This window comes from Octopus sinensis, linkage group LG20 (assembly GCF_006345805.1).
Source record: "Octopus sinensis linkage group LG20, ASM634580v1, whole genome shotgun sequence".
Taxonomy (NCBI): Eukaryota; Metazoa; Mollusca; class Cephalopoda; order Octopoda; family Octopodidae; genus Octopus; species Octopus sinensis.
The window spans coordinates 19,606,312-19,622,306 of record NC_043016.1 but is presented as its reverse complement, the minus strand read 5'-3'; the positions used below and the strand labels follow the sequence as shown (position 1 = coordinate 19,622,306).

The 15,995-nt window shown below is 36.3% G+C and overlaps 1 protein-coding gene across 3 annotated transcripts in view; it reads right to left on the bottom strand.

The window, feature by feature from the left end:
* Positions 1 to 5,811, bottom strand: part of LOC115222579 (protein Shroom2) — a 268,678-nt gene extending 262,867 nt beyond the window's left edge. For 2 of the 3 annotated variants that reach the window (XM_036511712.1, XM_036511713.1), the window contains exon 1: positions 5,394 to 5,810. The gene's annotated coding sequence lies outside the window, so the exon portion shown is untranslated. Of the gene's footprint in view, positions 1 to 5,393 lie in introns of all 3 variants that reach the window. The other variant, XM_036511714.1, reaches the window with a different exon arrangement.
* Positions 5,812 to 15,995: the final 10,184 nt, after the last annotated feature.

Below are 15,995 nucleotides of genomic sequence, written 5' to 3'. Positions count from 1 at the left end.
TGTCAAATACTTAAAGAAAATGGAAGCAAAACGTAGAGGTCTAGGAGTAAACTAAGCATGGACACAAGTTTTAGCAACAAAGACAGGACTGTATTGCTATCTAGCAAGTGGCCATGATCAATATGCAACAAAGTGAGTAGGAATTCCCTATGGTGCAACCATTGTAAACTAGTGGACCTATAAGATGTTTAGTGAGATCATAGGCAGATTTACAGAGAAAGAATAATTTTTTTCTTTTCTTTACTACCCACAAGGGGCTAAACACAGAGAGGACAAACAAGGACAGACAAACGGATTAAGTCGATTATATCGACCCCAGTGCATAACTGGTACTTAATTTATTGACCCCGAAAGGATGAAAGGCAAAGTCGACCTCGGCGGAATTTTAACTCAGAACGTAACGGCAGACGAAATACTGCCTAGAATAATTTATAGCAATAAATGCACAAGAGGAATTAGCAGTAAGATCCACCCATAAAAGAAATCATATTTACTAATGGAAGTAGGTGTTTTAAAAACATAGTAACAAGCAAGAACAGGGTGGGGAAAATTTAGGGAGTTATTAGCTCTGCTTTTGAAAACGGATTCTGTCTGATAAAAGGGCAGACTGAATGAAGCTTGCACACAATGTATTATTATGTTGCACACTAGTGAAACACAAGCATTACAAGCGGAAGATGTGAAAACTGGAGAGAAATCAAACAAGTATGTTCCAGTAGATGTGTTATGCTTGTGCGACAGGAATTGACCCTTTGGCATTTAAACCTGCCATATTAGGCTGAAATATTCTACTTGTTTCATGTTCAAACTTGTCGGATCTGGCCTCTCACACCTACCTTACAGTGTCAATCTAAAAACAATCATATCATCAAAATCTCAAAGTAACAAAATAAAGCGAGATTGATTCAAAACAATGAGAATAAATATGAATTATATTTGACAGAGTAATCTGAATGTTAAAGAGATAAACAGGATGAGAGAATTGGGTGTACAAGGAATCAGATGCAGCATGAAAGAAAGGCAGTCAGAATGGTATAGATGTGATGTATAAGGAGATTGACTGTATAAAAAAAAATGTGTTTAATAATATAAATGGAAGGAAATAGCCAAAGTGGAAAACCAAGAAAGACATGAGAAGTGGTGAAGTCTGATCCATGAAGGAAATACCAAGGAGAAAACACAGCTAACATATGTAATCATGGTAAAATAGTCATGATGATTATGTGTGTGTGTGTGTGTGTGTGTGTGTGTGTGTGTGCAGATGTGGTTGTGGTAAGAAGTATGCTTCCCAACCACATGGTTCTGGGTTCAGTCCCACTGTGTGGTACCTTGAGTAAGTGTTTACAATAGTCTAGACTAATGAAGGCCTTGAGTAGATTTGGTTAATGGAAACTGAAAGAAGCCTGTCGTGTGTGTGTGTGTGTTTGTCTCGTTTTTTCTTGACATTGCATGATAGTTGTAAAAGCATACAAATGACATACGGTGTCGTTCCTTTTCAATATTTTGTGAGAACATGTCTGGCCATGAGAAGATATTCCTTGCTCAGAAACAGGTGAGCGTTGATAATAGGAAAGGAATCCAGCCATAGAAAAATTTACTTCAAATAAACTGTCCACACCATGCATGGAAAAGTGGAGTTTACACACACACACACATCATCATCGTTTAACGTCCACTTTCCATGCTAGCATGGGTTGGATGATTTTGACTGAGGGTTAGCGAAGCAGACGACCACACCAGGCTCCAATCTTGATCTGGCAGAGTTTCTACAGTTGGATGCCCTTCCTAATGCCAACCACTCCGAGAGTGTAGTGGGTGCTTTTTACGTGCCACTGGCACGGGGGCCAGTCAGGCGGTACTGGCAATGACCTCGCTCGGATCTTTTTCCACATGCCACCGGCACAGGTGCCAGTAAGGCGACGTTGGTAACCACCACACTCGAATGGTGCCCTTTTACGTGCCACACACTACATATATATACAAGATGCAAACGCTTGTAACAATTCCAAAGATTTCGATCAGAAATGGATTGCCATCTATATCTAAAAAAAGTACCTAACACACTCCCAAATGACTAATGCCATAGAAAATGTCAATGACCACTGGACTTGTAACCTTATGTTTGTCTCCATTTCCAAAATATTACCCTTTAAAGAACTTTATTCTCTGAGTTTATTTTTACCTGCATTGTATACTTTATACAGTTTAATTGTTTGTTTGTTTTTATTTGCATTCATCAACATATATTTCTAAGTCATTATTTTACTGTAGGTATGTAAAAGAATATGCAATAGGCGCATTTTCAGCACTCATTTGTTTATTTTTATTCTTTGTTATTCTACCCACCCCTTTTCTCTGGTCTCTTCACTCAAAGATTACTTCCAAATAACAAGTGCCTTAAATTCACGAATGAGATCCAACGTGTGTAAGTGTAGAGGCTTCGAGTGACCTGTCGTTTTTTTTGTGTCGTCTCCTTGTGTTCTTGTCTACTTAGTAATTTATATTTTATGTTAAATTGCATATATATATGTATGTATGTATGTATCTGTCCCGTCATCATTTCATAACTGGTGTTGGTGTGTTTACGTTCTCGTAACGTAGCGGTTCGGAATAAGAGACCGATAAAACAAGTACTAGGCTTTTAAAAAGTCCTGGGGTCGATTTGTTCGACTAAAATCCCTTCAAGGCGGCGCTCCAGCATGGCCGCGGTCAAATCACTGAGACAAGTAAAAGAATAAAGAATATATATAATATATATATATATATATATATATATATATATATATATATATTTATATATATATCATAATGTCTTTTCAATTCAAGTCAAATGATTTGTTATAATTAATTTCCTTCTTTACCCTATATGTAACTAAAATGGGACTTGGAAAATCTTAGGGCTTCACTGCCGTATAAAGTTGTCCATATCACCATCATACTTTCTTCTTTTGGCAAACTTTCTTGGGGGATAAAATTCCCAATACGGTTGCTTTGCAAGTATGGTGTTGATAAGCATACGACTTTCTCTGTCAGATGGACAATATCGCCAAAATCACGTTTCATCTGTCGAAATGCAGTAGTAATAAGTAGTAGTTTCATTTATTTTCTTAATATCACCTCCACTCTTTAAAAAACGAATTTTTTTATGAGTCCTCATTTGACAAAATGGATATGCAGATAAAATAAAGCATCTTCAAGAAGAAAAATAAGGGGAAACTAAATTATAACTGCCATTCAACATCTCGACATCATTTGAATTAACCCAGTTAAAATACCGTTATACATTGAACCATCATCTTTTAACCTGCTAAGAAATAGCAACTAATTCTCCCTCTTATTCATATTCTATTATTTTTAAATGAACAAGGACTTTATGAAATACTACTAAATTATACCACTTCTGAAAGCAATATGGGAAGATCAGATCTAGAATGCATTTGGTCATAGCTACTGATACATCAGCCCTGACCTGGGGCTAAACAAACAAACACCAACGACCGTTATACAACTATCTGTATAGAGAGAAAAATATTGCCATTGATTTTTTTTTTTTTTTTTTGCTTCTGTGTGACTGAGTGAATTCGTTTACATGTCAACAGGTGAAATTCATACTTCTTTCTGGAAGTCTGATCAGAACATGTAATGAAGATGAACTGAATTTTATTTTTAAAAAAAAATGGAAAAATTGCATTAAATAAAACTAAAAACATTGTAACTAAATTAAAGTGTTCACGAAGTAAACATGTTCGATTCTCTCTCTCTCTCTCTCTCTCTGAGCAACAAACTGTTATGTACATGTCAGAACTATGACTAAGTTCCAAACTATAGCATTTGAGATACCTGAAGGAAAGTTAATGCAAACAGTCACCTGTACTTTGCAAACAAAAGTGAAAGATGGGAGCAAGTGAAGAAAAGAGAAGCGGTTATTTCACATATATTCAAACAAAAATTACACACACACAAACACACAATATATATATATATATATATATATATATATATATATATATATATATATATATAAGAAAATCGATATATTCACTTTGCTAGAGTACTTTGGATATAATCAATTACGTTTCCCGAAATTATTTTGCTTGTTTTATTTCTTTCTTTTTACTTTTATGAAAACCACTTCGCTCAGTCACACCTCCAATTAAAGAAATATACTTTTTCCTGATGGTGGTGGTGGTGATAGTGGTGGAGTGTAGTATGAGGAGAGGGCGGGAGTAGAATAACAAAACAAAAATATTTTGATGTATGGTTATGACAGGATTCGTAAATAAATAAATATATATATATGTGTGTGTGTATACACACATATATAATATGTGTGTGTGTATGTATATATGTATTGTAAGTGTTCAAACAAATAATATTATACAGATGCACACAGATAGAGTATAAGGGTCTTAGTTTGGGGGTTTTTTTTAATGTAATTACAGTGATCACAGGTATTAACTAATTATTGCAGCTGTCATTGTAGGCACCACAGACAACAACCCAGGCGGGCAGCCCCAGATCAATATCATTAAGATTTTAAAAAATGAGAAAGTTTAGATTTAGTAATGTAAATCTGTAACATAAATCTCTGACAACTATAGGAAAGAATATTTTTGTTTCAATAACTGTTAGATGAGAGCTCACAAATTAAAAAATGAAGTGTGAGTGGAGGGGGAAGCAGTTTACAAAAATATCGAAATAACTATTTGAAGGTCGATATAGTGAAAGAAAAGCTAAGTCTTATGAATGTACTTTAATCATATATATATATATATATATATATATATATATATACACATATATATATACACACATGTAAAAACTCTGGTGCATCTAACTTAAGTACCATATTCATTTGAATCTAAATTTTGCTGAACTTATATATACATCTTTATATATATATATTATATATATATATGTGTGTATGTATGTATGTATGTATGTATATATAAGTAATGTGCAGAGAGTATTAAACGAGTTGTTTTACCGAATCGTATTGAACTATCAAACTCAAATAGAACCAAGTTACTTAAATCAGAAATCAAAACAAGAAAAAAAAATGCAATAACAAATAAATGTAAAGTCGAGATTCAGGAAATATAGTCAAAATAACATAAAAAATCTTCATTACTTTAGAAAGATGGGAAAAAAAAGGTAACGTTAGGGACAGTTTATATATATATATATATATATATATATATACAGGATTGTAGGTATGTAAATAAAATTGTTTGTGTGAACAAGTAGTGATCAACAAAGATTTATCTGAGAACTGAGCCAAGAATTGGTTCTTGCTATTTCCAAGAAAGTAAAACACAAATTGATACAAAAAAGGGAAGATAGATATAATAAAAAAATAGATACATTATAACGTTGCACAAGGTAAAACTCACCTGAAAGTCACTAGACTTGCCGTGTAGCGTGTCACCAAAACAAAAATGGCGTCCCAATACCAGCACTCACTTTGATTCGTCCAACAAGTTTGATTACAGGTAGGTAATTACAGGTAAGTAATGACTCAATGTTTAAAAACAGACTAAAAGACGAAGGAAGAGAGGGAGAAGGAGGAGAATTAAAAATTTCTAATCGTCCTCAAAAGAAGTTTTAATGTGGAAAAAGAAAAAAAAGAAATTGAAGGAAATATTTACAAGCTAAATAAAGTAGTTTGTTTTGTTTGTCATTTCCTCTATAAAGCTTTTTATCATCGCTTCTTTCCTTTCTTCTCTTTATGACTAAATGAAAATAATTTTGTGTAAGTATATTTAGTTGAGGGCTGGACTTCACTCGGCCACTACCGTGCACGTGTTTCACATGCGCGCGCACTACACCTTTTCATCCTTTCTTTTTGTTTATTTATTTCATTTTTGACATTCTCAAACGTATTAGTATATTAGATATGAGTAGGGTGTGAGTCCAGCATTACTATTATTGAGATTACTCTCTCTCTCTCTTTTTTCTCTGTCTTTCTCCTTGTCTCATTCACTTTTTGACACAAACACATGTTATCTTAATGTTTTGTTCCGATTTTTTTTTTTTAAATTGCCTTTCATACATTCTTTTGGGGATCAATAAAATAAAGTACTAGTTAAGTATTAGGATCGATGGTATCGACTCCCTCCCTCAAAACTGCTTTAATTAGAAACAACTTCGTTTTACCTTTTATCCTTTCGGGGTCGATTAAATAAGTACCAGTAACGCACTGGGGTTGATATAATCGACTTAATACCTATGTCTGTCCTTGTTTGTCCTCTCTATGTTTAGCCCCTTGTGGGTAGTAAAGAAATAGGTATTGACTCCCTCTCTCAAAACTGCTTTAATTAGAAACAACTTCGTTTTACCTTTCATCTTTTCGGGGTCGATAAAATAAGTCTCACTTGAGAACTAGGGTCAATGTAAAGCGATTAACTTAATCCCTAAAATTACTGGCCTTGTATCAAAATTTGTAACTATTTTTGCTATCATAACTTTATATATATATTTTTTTTCCGTACCTTTTTTTTTACATAATCAATTCTGCGTAACCCCTTCTCTTACCCTTTTTCTAATTTGTCCTTGCATTGACTCCATTCATGCTTCGCCCTCGTAACAGAGTAAAGAAATAACAATTACTATTATTTGCCCTAGGTAACATCCCCGCCCCCATCTCATACATACACTATTGAGAATTATCATTCCATTCCGTTTGTGTATTAAGTTTTTTTTCTTTTTGTTTGTGAGTTTTTCTTTCCATATTTGATTCCACATAACCCTTTTCCCACCAAGTGTTTTTTTTTTTTAATTAGTCCATGTTATGGCCTCTCATTCGATGACCTTGTGGCAAATAGATTATTATTATCATCATCATCATCATTGTTGTTGATATTTTGTGTATGTATGTATGTATGTTTAAATTATTAGAGGCCAATATTTTAAGCAGATACAACTCAACTGACAAACTTGTAAAACTTTTCCTAGATATCAATATCTGTCTTGAATTATAATCCCCTCCCGTTCTAATTTGTCTATTTTTATTTCACTGTCTAATCCCCCTCTCACAGCCTACTCGCCTTTTGCTTTCTAAATTACTCACTTTGAGTCGTATTGTCAACACTGTAAACGAAGTGTTGGGTAGGCATTATTTCTCTGATATTAAACAATTAAATCAAAGAATATTTTTTATTACTTTTCTTTCTTTTTTTTCTTTGATACTAGATTGGAGAGATTAAAACCTAACGTCTGTTTTGTTTTTTCTTGATTTAGTTGATACATTCATTACTAAAGTTTCAGTTGAACTTGTCTGTAAATTTATTTAGTCATGATGATCTTTCGAACTTTGTACATATATGGCGAACAAAAGGAAACAAAATTGCACTGTTTATAAAAAAAAAAGATTTAAAAAATTGTTCACAATCAAGAAAAAGATAATAATGACACGAAATGTCAATTACGGTCAGTTTGGTTTCGTTTATCTTTTACTCGCTTCTGTCATTGCCTGCGGTCATGTTGGAGCACTGCCTTGAAGTGTTTTAATGGAACGAATAAACCCCAGTACTTATTCGTAAGTCGGGTACTTATTCTAACGGTTCGTTTTGCCGAACCGCTATTCCTGTTTGTTTTTTTTCACTTTTGAATTAGTGCAGTTTCACTTTATCCGCATTGTTCTATGTACTAAGTTCGAAAGATAACTTCATTCATTTTATTTAAATTTCGATACTTATTGATAAATAAATAAGCATTTTATTTTCGGCTATTATTTTGTTCCTGTTAATGCACATCTAGTTCTTTATCGTTTGCATGTTTCACTCGACGGACTGCGGCCATGTTGGTGCACCTTTTTGAAAGAGTTTTAGGCGAACAAATCAACACCAGTACTTGTATATTTTTTTTAAACTGTAGTATTTATCCTAATGGTCTCTTTGGTGACGCACCGCTAAGTTACAGGAAGATAAGCAAACCAATACTGATTGTCAAGCAATGGTAAGACATATGCACGTACACATATATATATATGTACCAAATTCACTTACAAGCATTGGTCTGTCTGAAACTCTAGTAGAAGACACTTGCCCAAGATGCTGTGCATAAACAAGCTTTTCTTTTTTGTTTATTCTTTTACTTGTTTCAGTCATTTGACTGCGGCCATGCTGGAGCACCGCCTTTAGTCGAGCAAATCGACCCCAGGACTTATTCTTTGTAAGCCTAGTACTTATTCTATCGGGGTTTTTTTGCCGAACCGCTAAGTTACGGGGACGCAAACACACCAGCATCGATTGTCAAGCGATGTTGGGGGGGGGGCAAACACAGACACACGCATGGACATACACACACACATATATATATATACATACAACTTGGTTTGTGGCACCTTGGGCAAGTGTCTTCTACTATAGCCTCGGGCCGACCAAGGTCTTGTGAGTGGATTTGGTTGACGGAAACTGAAAGAAGCCTGTCGTATATGTGTGTGTGTATATATATATACACACACACACACACATATACGTATATATATATACGTATGTATGTGTGTGTGTCTCTGTTTGTCCCCCCATGATCGCTTGACAACCGATGCTGGTGTATTTACATCCCCGTAACTTAGTCAACCGATGTTGGGGGGGGGGACAAACACAGACACACAAACATATACACATGCATAGATACATATATATATATATAATATATATATATATATATATAGGCAATATATATATATATATATATATTATATATATATATATATATATATAGGCAATATATATATATATATATATATACATATATACGACGGGCTTCTTTCAGTTTCCGTTAACCAAATCCACTCTCAAGGTTGTGGTCGGCCCGAGGCTATAGTAGAAGACACTTGCCCAAGGTGACACGCAGTAGGACTGAACTCGGAACTATGTGGTTGGTAAGCAAGCTACTTACCACACACCCACTCCTGCACCTAATATTCAGTACTGTGGATAATTTATTTAGTTCAGCTAATTAATGTTACTTTACTTGTTTTATTTTATTTCTCTTGTTTGTTTGTTTTCTTTTTTCCTTTTTTTTTTGTCCCAGAGATAATCAAATTTAGTAAAGATAAAATGAGGGGAAAAAAAAGGGAAGATTTGCTACATGCTGAAAGTTTAGTTTATAACTTTGAACATGGAAAGTGGATATGTCCACTCAAAATGTTATTACTATTAATTGTGGAGGTCAGTTTTACCTCATGGAAAACTAACTGTATGTTGTAACAAGTAGCAACACCCAACAATGACATTTTTTACAAAAGACAATGTCACAGATTTTTATAATTTTTTCACACATTTCATAAAATATCTCAGTGCAAACTGTACCTACAAGAGACATTGAGAAAGTATTGCTGAAGCAGAAAATATCATTTCTATTTTGGGGTGAATAATTAACATCATTACAGGAATGACCATGAAATTTATTACGCCATCAAAGGATTCATCGTCGCCGTCGTTTAACGTCCGCTTTCCATGCTGGCATGGGTTGAACAGTTTGACTGAGGACTGGCGAGCCAGAAGGTTGCACCAGGGTCCAATCTGATCTGGTAAAGTTCTACAGTTGGATGCCCTTCCTAATGCCAACCACTCCGATAGTGTTGTGGGTATTTTTACATGCCACCGGCATGAGGGCCAGTCAGGCAGTACTGGCAACAACCACACTCAAAAGGTGTTTTCTATGTGCCACCTGCATGGGAGCCAGTCCGGCAACACTAGCAATGACCATGCTCAAATGTTGTTTTTCATGTGCCAGTAAGGCGACGCTAGCAACAATCTTGCTCGAATGGTGCTTTTTACGTGTCACCGGCATGGGAGCCAGTCAGTGACCCTGGCAACAATCATGCTCAGATGTTGCTTTTAATGTTCCACTGGATTGAGTGCCAATCAGGCGGTACTGTCATTGGCCATGTCAGTGATTTTGATTTCACTTGCCTCAACAGGTCTTAGCAAGCAAAGTTTATTGTCCAATGAATGAAGTGTACTCGTAAAGTGGTTATACACCACTGGAATAGGCCAAAGGTCTCGGTCACTAGTCATTGCCTTGGAGACAAATCAATGTAACTTCACTGTTGGCAGAAGAGATATTCTTTCAGGAATATGAATGATAATAAATTCTTGATAAATGGGGGTTAGGTTGGGAATTGTCTGAGGAGACAGTGGTAGCTGGTTTATGCCAGTAAAAGTTATTTAGTAATGATTGCAAATTTAGAAGAGTTTGTATGAAAAGATGTGAGTATTGACATCTCTATATATATAAACAGCAAAATGTCTGTCTGTGTGTGTGTGCATGTCCTTTATACAAATCCACAATTTTTCAGATAGAAGGCTCGCACTTTCTATGGTTATTCAAAACCGCCCAGGGGTGGTTGTGCACATCTTTACATTTCCCCAGTCACCCTGCAAAGCCATTAAAAAATCAATAGAAGTGACTTTTTTGTGAATTTTCTATCCAAAACCCAATCAAAATGCCCGAAACTTGATACGCCAATTGAAAGCTTGCTAGCTGTATGTGATTAGTTGGAGACTTGGACAGTACTCGTGTGTATGTGCGCACGCACGCAGCTGTATATGCATGTGCTAGTTTTAAATAAAGTCCATTAGCAGGTAAAAAGAAAATATTTTGAATATGTATGTATATGCTGCCATGAATGTGTGTGTATGTGTATGCAAGCGTACATGCATGTTTGAAGACTATGCTATAAGGAAATGGGGAGATAAAAGGACTATGTTAGATGAAACAGTAGTAAAAGTTGGAATTAACTAGTCAAAAAAGTATTAAAAGGATCCAAGAGTTTGAGTAAAGAAACAAAAATGGAATTAAAGGGACAGTGATGAGTAATATAGACTGAGAAAAAAAAACATGAGTCCCAATGCAGTTATTCATTTAACTGGAAGTAACAACCAAACTAACTCTCTTTAACCCTTTGGCATTTAAACCAGCCATATCTACCTGTTTTATGTTCAGACTGGCCATATTTGGCCTCTTATACCTAACCTATAATGTCGTTCTAAATCTAAATGATCACATCATCAAAATCTCAAAGGTACAAGATAATACATGATTAATTAAAAAGAATGTGAATAAAAAGCATTATATTAGGCAGAATCCTAAAGAATTAAGTTAGACTTTGAAAAAGAACAACACATTGGGTAATATGTTACACACACACACTCACACACACAAATAAGTAGATAGAAAAGTATATAATTTTACGAGAGTTTTTTCTTATTTCTTTACTGCCCACAAGGGGCAACACACAGAGGGGACAGACAAATGGATTAAGTCGATTACATTGACCCCAGTGCATAACTGGTACTTATTTAATCGACCCCGAAAGGATGAAAGGTAAAGTCGACCCCGGCAGAATTTGAACTCAGAACGCAGCGGCGGACGAAATACCGTTAAGCATTCTGCCCAGCGTGCTAACAATTCTGACAGCTCAGCAACAAAAACATGTGCATTGGTTCTTGTTTAATTTTTAGCAAACTGGCAAAATCTGAACAAAATACTTTGTGGCATTTTTTGCAACTCTTTACGTTCTGAATTCAAATGCTGCCAAGGTTAAGTTTACCTTTCATCATTTCAGTATTGATAAAACTGAGTATTGGTGGATGGGGTTGGGGGGTCAATGTAATCAACTTACTCGTCCCTTTAAAATTGCTAGCATTGTACCAAGCTTAGAAAGTGTAAAAGGAACTTGTGGAAGAGGTAGACCCAGGAAGACATAGGATGAGGTGGTGGAATGCAATCTTTGTGGAAGCACATGGCCTAGTGGTTAGAGCACCGGACTCGCTGTCAAAGGATCGCGGGTTCGAATCTCAGCAAAACACCTAAGCTCCACGCGGCTCTGGCAGAAAGTAATGGCGAACTTCTGCTGACTCTTTCACCACACCTTTCTCTCACTCTTTCCTCCTGCATCTTGCAGCTCGCTTGTGACGGACCGGCGTCCCATCCAGGTGGGGAACCTATACGCCAAGGAAACCGGGAAACCGGCCCTTATGAGCCAGGCATGGCTCAAGAAGGAAAACAAACAAAATACAATCTTTGGATGTTGAGGCGATTGCAAGTGACCGAGACTGTTGGTGATTTTCTGTGCTTGAGAAGACACGTCAAGCTTAGTGGAATCATAATCATGGCCGATGCTGTTAACATGTAAAAAGGCAGCCATGCCAGTGACACATAAAATGGCAACTGTGCCAGTGACACGTTAAAGGCACTCATGCCAGTGAAATGTGAAAGGTACCTGATACACTGTGGAGCAGTGTATCAGGAAGAGCATCCAGCCATAGAAATCAAGCCAAAACAGACTGGAGCCTGGGGCTGCTCTCCAGCTTATCAGTTGCAGTCTGTCTAGCCCATGCCAGCATGGATAAACAGATGCTAAATGATGATGATGATGAAGATCATGATGATTATTGCACTGGAGTCAATGTAATCAGCTATCTCTCTCTCCATAAAATTAATGGCCTTGAGCCCAAACACGAATCAATTATTAGGAATTCAAATGCTTCTGAAGGCAACTTTGCCTTTCTCATAGGGTGAAAGGCAAAGCTGGGATCTTTTCGGTTTGAACAGCAGTTTTTTCTAGCGGTGTCATATGAAATTGTCACCCATAATTATGACCCTAGTATCGATCTATTGCATTTCAATCTGTTTTAGGGTTAGGGTTAGTTGGGGTTGGTTAGGGTGGGGGAAGGGTATCTTTTTTTCTTCACAAATGTAAAAACCCTATTCTTAAGCGAGGGACATATTCATATGGCACAGAATGTTTTTTTTACCTCAATAGACGTATTTGATTGGAAGAAATTGAAGAAAAAAAACAACAAATATCTTACAAACTATAGAATTTTCTCACTAAAACCAAGAGAAAAAGATATTTTATAAACACATTCTACCAGTATACGAAGTTTAAAAGTGTTTAGTTACGTGGAAATTATGTTAAAAACTGCCGTTCAAAACGAAAAGATCCCAAAGCTGACCTCTTTTGAAATGGATACCGAACAATATGAAAAGGAAAAAGAAGAAAGAAATGTAAAGGCGGCGAGCTGGCAGAATCGTGAACATACTCCTTACATCGCTTAGAAGCATTTTGTCCGTTTTTACTTTCTGTGTTCAAATTCCGCTAAGGTCGACTCTGCTTTTCATCCTTTCGTGGTTGATGACATAAGTACCCGTTGAGCACTGGAGTCGATGGAATAAGACTTACCTTTCCTCCCGAAATCACTGGTCTTATTGCCAAAACTTGAAATCAGTATGAAAGAAGACGTTAAAATTCAGTATTTACGATTGATAAAACAAAGTCTATGAAAAAGTTCACTTCAAGAAAAGAAATTACATGGGACAATGGGAACAATAAAATTTCTACAAATCCTTTTTTGTAAGACTTTAAATGGGACGAGATAATGTGTGTGTGTATGGGATAAAATGTTTAAGACGATATATTTGTTAATAACTTGCAAGGGAACGAAGAACCGAAATGTTACGAAAACTTTAAATGAAACGTTAAACATGAAAGAAAGTTTAAGTTAAAAGACTACTTATTATTTAAATAATAATTAAAGAGAGCTATAGATATGGAAATAGAGGAAAATATGCGGGAAAATACTTCAAGTTCATTCAAATTCGTTCCCAAACATTTTTTCGTTTATTGACGTATACAAAAACAACAGTGACAGAAATAACGAAAAACTAAATGGATTAATGTTTAGTCATACAATGTCTTGTGCGTGTGTATGTATATATATATATAAAACTCTAGTTGTGTGAGTGTCTGTCCCCTTCGATTTAGATTCCTAACTCCTCCCACATTTTGCGGTGCAGTTTAACCAAATTCGGGTATCTTATAGTCGTGATTCATATCGAGCCCGTCTGACTATTAGCGCGCGTCAACGATGAGTCTACGATTTTAAAAATAATTTAACATCATTTTTTATTCCATTTTAATGCATAAAATGCATCGTATGTCGATGGCGGCGGAGTTGGCGTCCACGCTCACAGCTGCACCTGTTTGCTTCTCCCCCTTCCCTCCCTCGTGAAGCTGTGGGGAAGGGAGTGTAAAGAAATCAACGTCGTAATGCGTTGTGAAGGAGACCAGCGTTCTTTTAGACAACGTCTTCATGGCTTGAAGACACCAAAACAGAAATGGCTAAGAAAGCCCGAATTGGCATCTATAAGGGAAGTAACTCTCTAAAAATGCTTATATAGTTATTTCCCTTACAAATCCGAGCAACGCCGGGCGATACTGCTAGTATATATATATAAAACTGTAGTTGTGTGAGTGTCTGTCCCCTTCGATTTAGATTCCTAACTCCTCCCACATTTTGCGGTGCAGTTTAACCAAATTCGGGTATCTTATAGTCGTGATTCATATCGAGCCCGTCTGGGTATTAGCGCGCGTCTACGATGAGTCTACGATTTAAAAAATAATTTAGCATAATTTTTTATTCCATTTTAATGCATATTTTTTCGTGTGTCGATGGCGGCGGAGTTGGCGTCCATGCTCACAGCTGCACCTGTTTGCTTCTCCCCCTTCCCTCCCTCGTGAAGCTGTGGGGAAGGGAGTGTAAGGAAATCAACGTCGTAATGCGTTGTCAAGGAGACCAGCGTTCTTTTAGACAACGTCTTCATGGCTTGAAGACACCAAAACAGAAATGGCTAAGAAAGCCCGAATTGGCATCTATAAGGGAAGTAACTCTCTAAAAATGCTTATATAGTTATTTCCCTTACAAACCCGAGCAACGCCGGGCGATACTGCTAGTATATATATATAAAACTGTAGTTGTGTGAGTGTCTATCCCCTTCGATTTAGATTCCTAACTACTCCCACATTTTGCGACTCAGTTTAACCAAATTTGGGTATCTTATAGTCGTGATTCATATCGAGCCCGTCTGGGTACTAGCGCGCGTCTACGATGAGTCTACGATTTTAAAAATAATTTAACATCATTTTTTATTCCATTTTAATGAATATTTTTTCGTGTGTCGATGGGAGCGGAGTTGGCGTCCATGCTCACATCTGCACCTGTGTTGCTTCTCCCCCTTCTTCCCTCCCTTGTGAAGCTGTGGGGAGGGAGTGTAAGGAAATCAACGTCGTAATGCGTTGTCAAGGAGACCAGCGTTCTTTTAGAACGACTTCATGGCTTGAAGACACCAAAACAGAAATGGCTAAGAAAGCCCGAATTGACATCTATAAGGGAAGTAACTCTCTAAAATGCTTATATAGTTATTTCCCTTACAAACCCGAGCAACGCCAGGCGATACTGCTAGTATATATATATATTTCTTCCTAGTTTCTTCATACCGATGGCTGGGATAGATTTAATATTTATACTAAACAGATGAGAATAAAAACAAAGATCTAGTCAAAAAGATGTCGGTCGTTGTTTACATTTCTTGTTCTTCAACATTTCTGTGTCTTTTGACTTCAAAAAATGTCAGTTTCGATGTTGCTAGAGTGATGTCATTTGAAATGCTTCTGGACTTCAGTTTCCCATACTTTTTTGTCTCAATTCCAACCATTTTGAGGATTGAGTTTAACTAATCTTTTTAATTGTTTAAAGAACATTTTTGGAGCTTATTAGGATCTTTTCGCTTTGACCGGCAGATTTTAAAAATAATTTCTTTGTAACTAAACACTTTTAAACTTTGTATACTGGTAGTGTGTTACATAAAAGATCGTTTTCTCTTGGCTTTCTTGAGAAAATTCTGTAGTTTGTAAGCTATTTGTTGTTTAATTTCTTGCATTTTGGCAATTTCAACCAATCAATGACGTCTATTGAGTTGAATACAATTTCTGCCGTAGTGTGTCAACAACATTTTCTGGCGGTGTCATATCAATTTGTCACTGTTATTTATGACATATTTCATATCAGTTACGTTGTGTTTGTCCTCCCAACATCGCTTGACAACCGATGCTGGTGTGTTTACGTCCCCGTAACTGAGGCTGACATTAAAACACAAATTGACTTTGCTCACCAAGCCTTCAACTGACTCAATGCATGACTCTG